The sequence below is a fragment of the Sminthopsis crassicaudata genome, chromosome 4 (assembly GCF_048593235.1).
Source record: "Sminthopsis crassicaudata isolate SCR6 chromosome 4, ASM4859323v1, whole genome shotgun sequence".
In the NCBI taxonomy this organism is placed as follows: domain Eukaryota; kingdom Metazoa; phylum Chordata; class Mammalia; order Dasyuromorphia; family Dasyuridae; genus Sminthopsis; species Sminthopsis crassicaudata.
In genome coordinates, this window is record NC_133620.1 from 36,008,963 (window position 1) to 36,018,031 (window position 9,069).

The following is a 9,069-nucleotide window of genomic DNA, read 5'->3' on the forward strand; positions in this document are numbered from 1 at the left end:
TATTAACCTTCTATTAGAGTTTTATTGTATCGTAGAATATTAGAACTGGAAGAACCATTCTTATTCGGGTGATCTTATACCAGAATTTTTCAGATGAAAAAGTAAGAACAAGGTAAAGTGATGAACTGAAGGTCATCCAACTGCTTAGTGACAGAACTGGGCACTAGAACAAATCAACAAGAGGTCATTTCTTCTTTACTTGAAGCCCTCTATTGAGGAGGACCCAGTATCTCCAAAGTTAGCACATTTGCCTTTGGATAGCTCTAATATATTTTTTTCTTATGGAAAACATAAATTTACCTTTATAACTCCAACTCATTGCTTCTTGTGGGGACAAGCAGCATGAATCTAGTATCTTATCCATTTAATTGTCTTTCACATATTTCAAGATTACTATATTTTTTTCCTGTTCCCCAAGTAGTATATTTTCCAAACGAAATAATCATCTTTTTGCTGTTATTCAGTCATTCTTTAGTCTTGTCTGACTCTTCATAATCCCATTTGGGGATTTCTTGTCAGACACTAAAGTTTTTGTTTTTTTTCCTATTTCCTTCTTTTGCACATTTTATAGATGAGCAAACTGAAACAGAGTTAAATGACTTGCCCAGGATCACTAGTAAGTGTCTGAGTACAGTTTTGAACTCAGTCAAGTTTCCTGACTCCAGACCTGATACTCCATCTATTGAGCCACCTAATTACTCCCACTTTTTTCCCCAAGTGATCCTCACACAGTATGAACACAAGGCTTTTTATCATTCTGGTGGATATCTGTATTTTTGTCCATCTCATCAATATCATTTATGAATCTTAATATGTTACTCCAGCTGTGGACCTGTCAGAGCAGAATAGAGTCAGATAATCATCTCCCTTGTCCTGAAAGCTATGCCAGTCAATGCAATCTAAGATTGTATTATTTTATTAATTTTCTTTTCCATATCACATTGTAGAATCATACTATGCTTGAATTTTACTCAAAATCTCAGATCCATTTCAGAAAACTTATATGTAGCCATAATTTCTCCATCTTGAATTAATGAAATTGATATTTTTATATCCAAGTTTAAAACTTTACATTTATTCTTGTTGCATTTCATTTTCTTATATCCATCCCAATTCTAATCTGTCAAGATCTCTTTGGATACTGACTCTGCTATTCGGTGGCCTATTTATCCCTTCTAGATTTTTACCATCTTGTAAATGTGATAAGGATGTCCCCAAAGCTTTAGGCAATAAAATCTGCAGTACTTATTTCACTGGGAAACTTTGTAAATCATAAAATCATATACATGTACATTGTTATCATTACTTAACATTAATCCAAAACTTTCTTCCCATGTCCCTTATAACTTGTTTTTTTCCTGCCCTTTCAGTCTTCTTAACCCTTAACCCTTAATAGCCTTCACATATTCTACAAAGCAGTGTTCTGTTCTTTCTACAAAACATCCCATGCACTGACCCTGCCCATTTTCACTGAGTTTCTGTCCAATTCTCCAACACAGACTCTCTCTCTTCACCTCTGCCTTTGTTCAAGTCTCAGCTAAAACCCTGTTTTTTGCACTTTCCAAACCCTTTATTCCTAATACTTTCCTTCTGATATCATCTGCAGTTTAACCTGTATGTTTACATGCTTACAAACCTTAATTGTTTACATGTCATCTTCCTCATTACATGGTAAATTCCCTGAGGTCTAAGACTGCTTTTGTCATTCTTCCTCATCAGAGAAGGTGTTGTGCTTTTATGAGCAAAGCAAAATCAAATTAGCTAAGAAGAAATGAGAGATGTGCAAAGTTAGAGAATCTAGCCCAAATGTTCATAGGCTCTATTTTGACCCTAACTTTGGCAGAGCCATCTGAGCTCATATTGATCTGATCACCCACAGTGGGACACACTGTAACTGGACTCTAACATAGTGATGCCATTTTGGTCCTCTTTGAGAATGAAGGATGGCCATCAACCAAGCACTCCCTAGTGCTTAGTAGAATGCTTGGCACTTAGTAGGTGCTTAATAAATGCTTGCTGATGTGACTAGACTTCTACCTCTTGATTCCCAGATGCATAATTTGTGGATGTCAACAAATTAATGATACCTCAATTAATATAAATTTTCATTTCATAATCATAAAAAAGAAATAAATATTTTATTTAACATTATACACTGTCATATTTATTACTATATAATATTGTGAAACTGTTTGGTGCAGACTCTAAGTATTCCAAAGGGACAGAGAAGAGGAAGATAATAAATGAAGGCTCACCTCAAGTAGAAGCTTCCCCAAGCTCAAGATCCTGTCTCCTGCTTTTTAATGTATTTACACAGGCTCTTCCCTTTGCCTGGAATGCATCCCACTTCCTTGACCCACCCCTTCTAGGCTTACTCGAAATGGCAACCCCTCAGTAAACAGTGGTAACTCAAATTATCTTGCATTTACTTCTTAGTATATTTATTGGATCTATCCAGGAGAACCTTCTCCCTGCTTCTTGGATAAGTGATATTTCCTTTTTTTTTTTTTATCAGTATCCCAGTGTCTAGTTTGTATATAGTAGGCATTTAATAATTGCTGAATTGAATTGAATTGAATTCAGTTGGGAATTGACCTGGGTAGTTCCAAAATCAGGGGATATCATTTGAATCCCTGTCCTGGCGAACAAAAATTGAGAGAATGCTGACAACACTTCCTTTCATAACATAGAAACAGCTGAGTCTTGCACCTGGTTACCAGGAATAATTAATTAAAATAGGAATCTTCAGATAATATACTTCCCTTTCCTGGTGCCTGCAATCCCAGTGATCTCTTTTATTAGTTGTTTTTTATTCCTTTTGTCCCCTACTATGTGATAGACCTCAAAAGGGCAAAATAGGGTCATCTTCTGTGCTCTTTATATTGGAGGAAAATGTTAGTTATGGAATCTGAGCTGGATTTTATAGAATGAGTGTGATTTAGGAATATAAGAACATTGATATAAAGTGGAAGGAAATTTAGAGCACATGGGTTCCATTTTCCAGATGAAGAAAAAGTAAAGAGAGAAAAAGTTTATATGACTTGTCCATACTTGTCACACAGGTTGAAAGTGGCAAACGTGGAATCTAGACCTAGGTGTCTTCTGGCTTCTGACCTCAGGATTTTTCTATCAAAAAGTTGAATATATCTCTCAATGGGTTTTATTATAAACTATAGCAAAGTATTATCAGTTCCATTCTACAGATGAGAAAATCGAGGTTGAGAGAGAGATAGTGAGTTAAGGAAAATTGAAACCAGAGCTTCCTGTTTTCTCATTCTCTATCTATTTGACACACTGCTTCTCAATTTAGACTCAACAGTATTATCACAAATACTCTCCATTTTCTACATACCCTATTTATAAGACACACATTCCAAACCATCACTTTTCTTGTGGAATATGAGTTTCACAATCATTGTTAGCAGTAGCTTTCCATCACTGAGAGATGTGGTTGGGAAAGTCAGGAAAATCTGAGGATTAAATCAAGCATGAATTTAGAGTGCACTTGAATTATGTCTTAAGTAGATATAATGAATACACCAATTATATTCTTTTTGTAAACTAAATTAATACAGATTTAGTATTCCTTTAATAAAGTCGTTTTTGTCAAGGGAATTCAATCAACTGAGATTTCTTTTTCAGAATTCTCTGCTTTGCATAAAAGAGCTGAATCATAAAGAATAAATCAAGAGTAAAAACAGGAAAGAAGGAAGGAAGGAAGAATGAAGGAAAGAACAAAGAAAAAGAAGGAAAAAAGAAAAATTGGAAGAATGAAATGGGCAGAAAAGAAGTAAATAAAATGAGGAAGGGAGAAAAAAAGAAATTAAGTTAGCAAAAAATACAAAAAAAGAAAAAAGGAAAGAAGTAAGGGTAGGTGGTAAGAAAAAAGGAAGTAAAGAAAGAAGGAGAAGGGAAGGAAAGAGAAAAGAAAAGATAGAAATAAAGAGAAAAGAAAGGCATGAGAAGAACAAAAAAGGAGAAAGGAAAGAAGGAAGCAAAGAAAAGAAAAAGGAGAAAGGAAAGAAAAGAAAGAAAAAAGAAGAAAGGAATAAAGGAAAGAAGGAAAAAAGGAAGGAAGAAAAAGTGAAAAAGAACGATGGCAGAATGGAAGAGAGAAAGGAAGGAAGGAGAGAAGGAAGGAAGGAGAGAAGGAAGAAAGGAGGGAAGGAGGGAAGGAAGGAAGGAGAGAAGAAAAAGACAAAGATGGAGGGAGAGAAAGACAAAGAAGGAGAAAAGAAAGGATGGCAGAATGGAAAAGAGAAAGAAGAGAGAGACAGGAAAATAGAGACAGAGAGAGGGAGACAGAAAGAGAGAGAATGAAAGAAAGAGAATGAGAGAGAGAATGAGAGAGAGAGGAGGAAGGGAGGGAGAGAAGGAGGGAAGAAGGAAGAGGAAAGAGAAAGACAGAGAGACAGAGACAGAGACAGAGAGAGAGAGAGAGAGAGAGAGAGAGAGAGAGAGAGAGAGAGAGAGAGAGAGAGAGAGAGAGAGAGAGAGAGAGAGAGAGAAGGAGAAGGGAGGAAAGAGAAATAATGGTAGTCCCGTTTTGGAAAGAAATGAATGAGGGAAAAACTAAGGGCATGTGGAGAACAGTCAATATTCAGCAACAGCAGCAAAACAGTTTCAATTTTCTGGATTATTAATTCAAATTCACACGCACATGCCAGTTAAAATTAAAGGCCTCCTTTTTACAGCTCCAGTTTAAATTAAAGATTATATTCTGCTCCACAAGCCCGAATTAAATAGCTTATTTTGCACGCCGAGCTCTCATTTTAGAGCTAATAAAGAAAAGACATAGCATGTACGTGCAAGCTGGAGACAGGAAGGGTCTAAATGACTACACCTGTTTCACTTGGGAGCGACTTTATTAGTGTTCGAGAACTTGGCTTTGCACTTGGCGCGGGGAGGCTGCCTCTTGAACAAGCCCTCCTTTGTTTTGACAGAAAAGCCAGGGTAAATGAGTGACGTTGGAGCTAGGTGTGAAATGTGAAGGGACGAAATTAACTGGTAAGGTAATTACTGTTCTAATTCTGCATAAACAAGCGTTTTGAAAATCATTAATAGTTCAGGGAAATAATGTTAGTGATTAAATAAGGGGGCTTGCATCAGTGAGCACAACTAAGCTGTTTTAATTACATTGGAAGGCAAGGGAAGGCAGCTAATTAAAATTAGCACGAGCCTCCTGAATGACCAGCCACTACTGCATTGTTGCTCTAACCTGCATAATTGTGTGTTTATTAATATGTCTTCATTTTTTCCCCTCTCCACCATTTAATGAAATTATTTGAAATAACTAATAACCTTTAGGAGTAAATGTGACCGAATCCAGTTATCAGAGTGAGGCTGGCAGCCTTCTCCAGCTTACTCATCTTTTCCCTGTCCACACTCCCATTAACATAAATGGGGGTTCCCTGGTCAAGGCCAAGGGTCTCCCTTTTCCCTGCCCCCTTCCCTACCATATTCTTTTATTTTATGCAGTTCAAGCGCTATAGCTAACAGTGAAAGACTATTTCCATTATGGGATCAAGATCTGGCCTCTTTCTTTCTCACTGAGGGGAAAAAGAATCTCCTTCTTGAGCAGAATTATCTCACATTTAAGCTATGTACAAATGATTTGGCCAAATGAGGTGATTATCTAGATAATTCTCTCCTTCCCTCTTTCTAGTCAAAACAATCTTACCCTTTTTTGGTTATAGTTTTATTCATGTTGATGTTTCAGGAGAAAATATTTTTCATCATTTAAATCCTTCCACCACCACCCCAACCCCTCAAACAGGAGGCAGTGTTGTGTAATGGAAAGATCTACCAATTTGGAGTCATAGGTCCCAGTTGGAATTTCAAGTCACAACTTCTCTAAGGCTCAGTTTCCTCAATTTTAAAATGAAGTTCAACTAATATGACCTTTAAGTTTCCTTCTAGCTCAAAAAAATTTGGTCCAGCATTATACTCTTCCTTCCCATTAGGATATAAACTCCTTGGAGATAGGAACTGCTTTTCCTTTTGTTTTTGTGCCTAGGACAGTGACTTGCATTATGACAGCTGGACATTGGTTTCTGACGTTCTCAAGTAGATTCCTAAAGGTCAAGAACCTATTCTATGAAACTTTTTTAGGAATCTGGTTGGGAAAGTCAGAATATCTATATCAGTAATCTTGGACATGTGAATTAGTCCTCTTCTGCCTCACTTTCCTTATATGTCAAATGGAAATAATAATATCTACCGCCAAAAGTGATTGTAGGGTTAACTGAGAAATCCATGTAAAGGGTTTGGAAAATCTTAATGCTATATAAATACTAGCAATTATCTTTATTGAATGCTAGGGGGCATCATAGTACAGTGTTGAGCTTGGAATCAGGAAGATTCATCTCCCTGAGTTCAAATCTGTTCTCAGATACTGGCTGTGTCTGAGCAAGTCACTTCACCTCATTTGCCTCAGTTTCTTCATCTGTAAAATGAACTGCAGAAGGAAATGGCAAACCACCCCAATATTTTTCCAAGAATATCCAAAAAGGGGTCATGAAAAGTCAGATATAGCTGAACAATTATTACTTTTATTATGATTATGTGTGTATCACATCTATTTGGCCCATGATTTCTTTGGGGGGGTGAACTTTTTCTATTCTAATATATCAGCAACTTTTCTGTAACTTAGAGAGTTACTTGAGATACTACAAGTTTAAGTCAACTCAGAAGCATTTATTAAGTACATTATTGTCTAAGTACACCATATCAAGGGATGGGGGTTCAAAAAGGAATTTATTTCTACCACACTTGTCATGAGAACTCAGGACTATTTGGTAGGATTTCTGGGAGTGCCCAACTATAAATTTCAGAGCAATGTTTTTATCATAAGAATCTCCATTAGTTGGCCAGGGGAGGGAGAATAATTGTTTAGAGGGAGGCATTTGAGAAAGTATTAGGGTCTAGTGCTTCTTGCCATGTTGGTGGAGAAAGTAGCCATCAGCCATCCATCATTAGTACCCCACCTGTATGCTAGGAGCTGTGGGAGAATAAAGACTTTTAGTAACTTAAAAAAATCTGCACAAACAAAAACAATGAAGACAAAATTAAAAGGGAATCAATTAAGTAGGATTTTTTTTTACATTTAAGGATTCTGATAAAGACCTCATTTCTAAAATATAGAGAGAATTGATTCAAATTTGTAAGAACTCAAGCCATTCTTCAATTAATTAATAGCACCAAATGCCAAATTGATTTTTGGATAAAGAAATTAAAACTATTTCTACTCATATGAAAAGATGCTCTAAATCACTATTGATCAGAGAAATGCGAATTAAGATAACTCTGAGGTACAATTACACACCTCTCAGATTGGCTAAGATGACAGGAAAAGATAATGATAAGTGTTGGAGTGTTTGTGGGAAAAGTGGAACGCTACTACATTGTTGATGGAGTTGTGAACTTATACAACCATTCTGGAGAGCAATTTGGAATTATGCCCAAGGGCTGTCAAATTGTGCATACTCTGATCCAACAGTGTTTCTACTGGACTTGTATCCCAAAGAGATCATAAAGGAGGGAAAGGGACTCACATGTACAAAAAAATGTTTGTGGCAGCCCTTTTTGTAGTGATAAGAAAGTGAAAACTGAGTGGATGGCCATCAGTTGGAGAATGGTTGAATAAGTTATGGGATATGAATGCTATGGAATATTACTATTCTATAAGAAATGATCAGCAGGATGATTTCAGAGTGGCTTAGAGAAACTTAGATGAACTGATGTTAAGTGAAATGAGCAGAACCAGGAGGTCATTATACACAGCAATAGCAAGATTGTACGATGATCAATTCTGATGAACGTGGCTCTTTTCAACAATGAGATTATTCAGGCTAGTTCCAATGGTCTTGTGATGAAGAAAGGCATTTGTGCCCAGAGAGAGGGTGTGGGGACTGAGTGTGGACCACAATATTTTTTTATCTCTTTTTATGGTTGTTTGCTTGCATTTTGTTTTCTTTCTCATCTTTTCCCCCTTTTGATCTGATTTTTTCTTGTGCCGCATGATTTTTGTGGAAAAATTAAAGAAGAATTGCACATGTTCAACATATTAGATAACTTACCATCTAAAGGATAGGATAGAGGGAAGGGAGGGGGAAAAAATTAAAACACAAGATTATATAAGGATGAATGTTAAAAATTATCCATGCATATATTTTGAAAATAAAAATTAATTAAAAGTAAATTAAAAACATAACAATAATAGTAATTTTTATGGAATTAAATAATCACAAATAAAATTCATAAAAAAACCCCAAAAAAACTTCTGTACTGTGTTTTATTTGAGAACTTGGAGCATGTATAAAAATTGCAAGCCCTGTTGGAGGCTGCATCTGAATAGGGACCTCCTTGTCATTATAAACCAAACCCATTATGGCCAGCAGGACTAAAAAGATGCTGAAAATAATTAAAGGTAATCCTTATTAGGAATCCTGGATACTGCTTCTTACCTAAAAGATACATATTATCTATCTACAAAACTATTTAAATTAGGACAATTCAAAAGAACTCCCTTTCCTGTGGCAGAGGAGTGGGGATATATCTCCATTTTCCTTCCTTCCTTCCTTCCTTCCTTCCTTCCTTCCTTCCTTCCTTCCTTCCTTCCTTCCTTCCTTCCTTCCTTCCTTCCTTCCTTCCTTCCTTCCTTCCTTCCTTCCTTCCTTCCTTCCTTCCTTCCTTCCTTCCTTCCTTCCTTCCTTCCTTCCTTCCTTCCTTCCTTCCTTCCTTCCTTCCTTCCTTCCTTCCTTCTCTTCTCTTCTCTCTCTCTGTCTCTCTGTGTGTCTCTCTCTGTCTCTGTCTCTCTCTCTGTCTCTCTGTCTCTGTCTCTGTCTCTGTCTCTCTCTCTCTCTCTCTCTCTCTCTCTCTCTCTCTCTCTCTCTTTCTCTCTCTCTCTCTCATGAGTGGGAATATTTTACCCTCTTCTTTCTTCCTTTGTATTCTATTTTGCTTCTTTTAGAATCATAGATCTAAAGCTGAAAAAGATCTCTTAATTACCCCATTTTACAACTGAGGAAGCTGAAGGCCAGGGAGCTCATATGATTAGATGGTAATTTC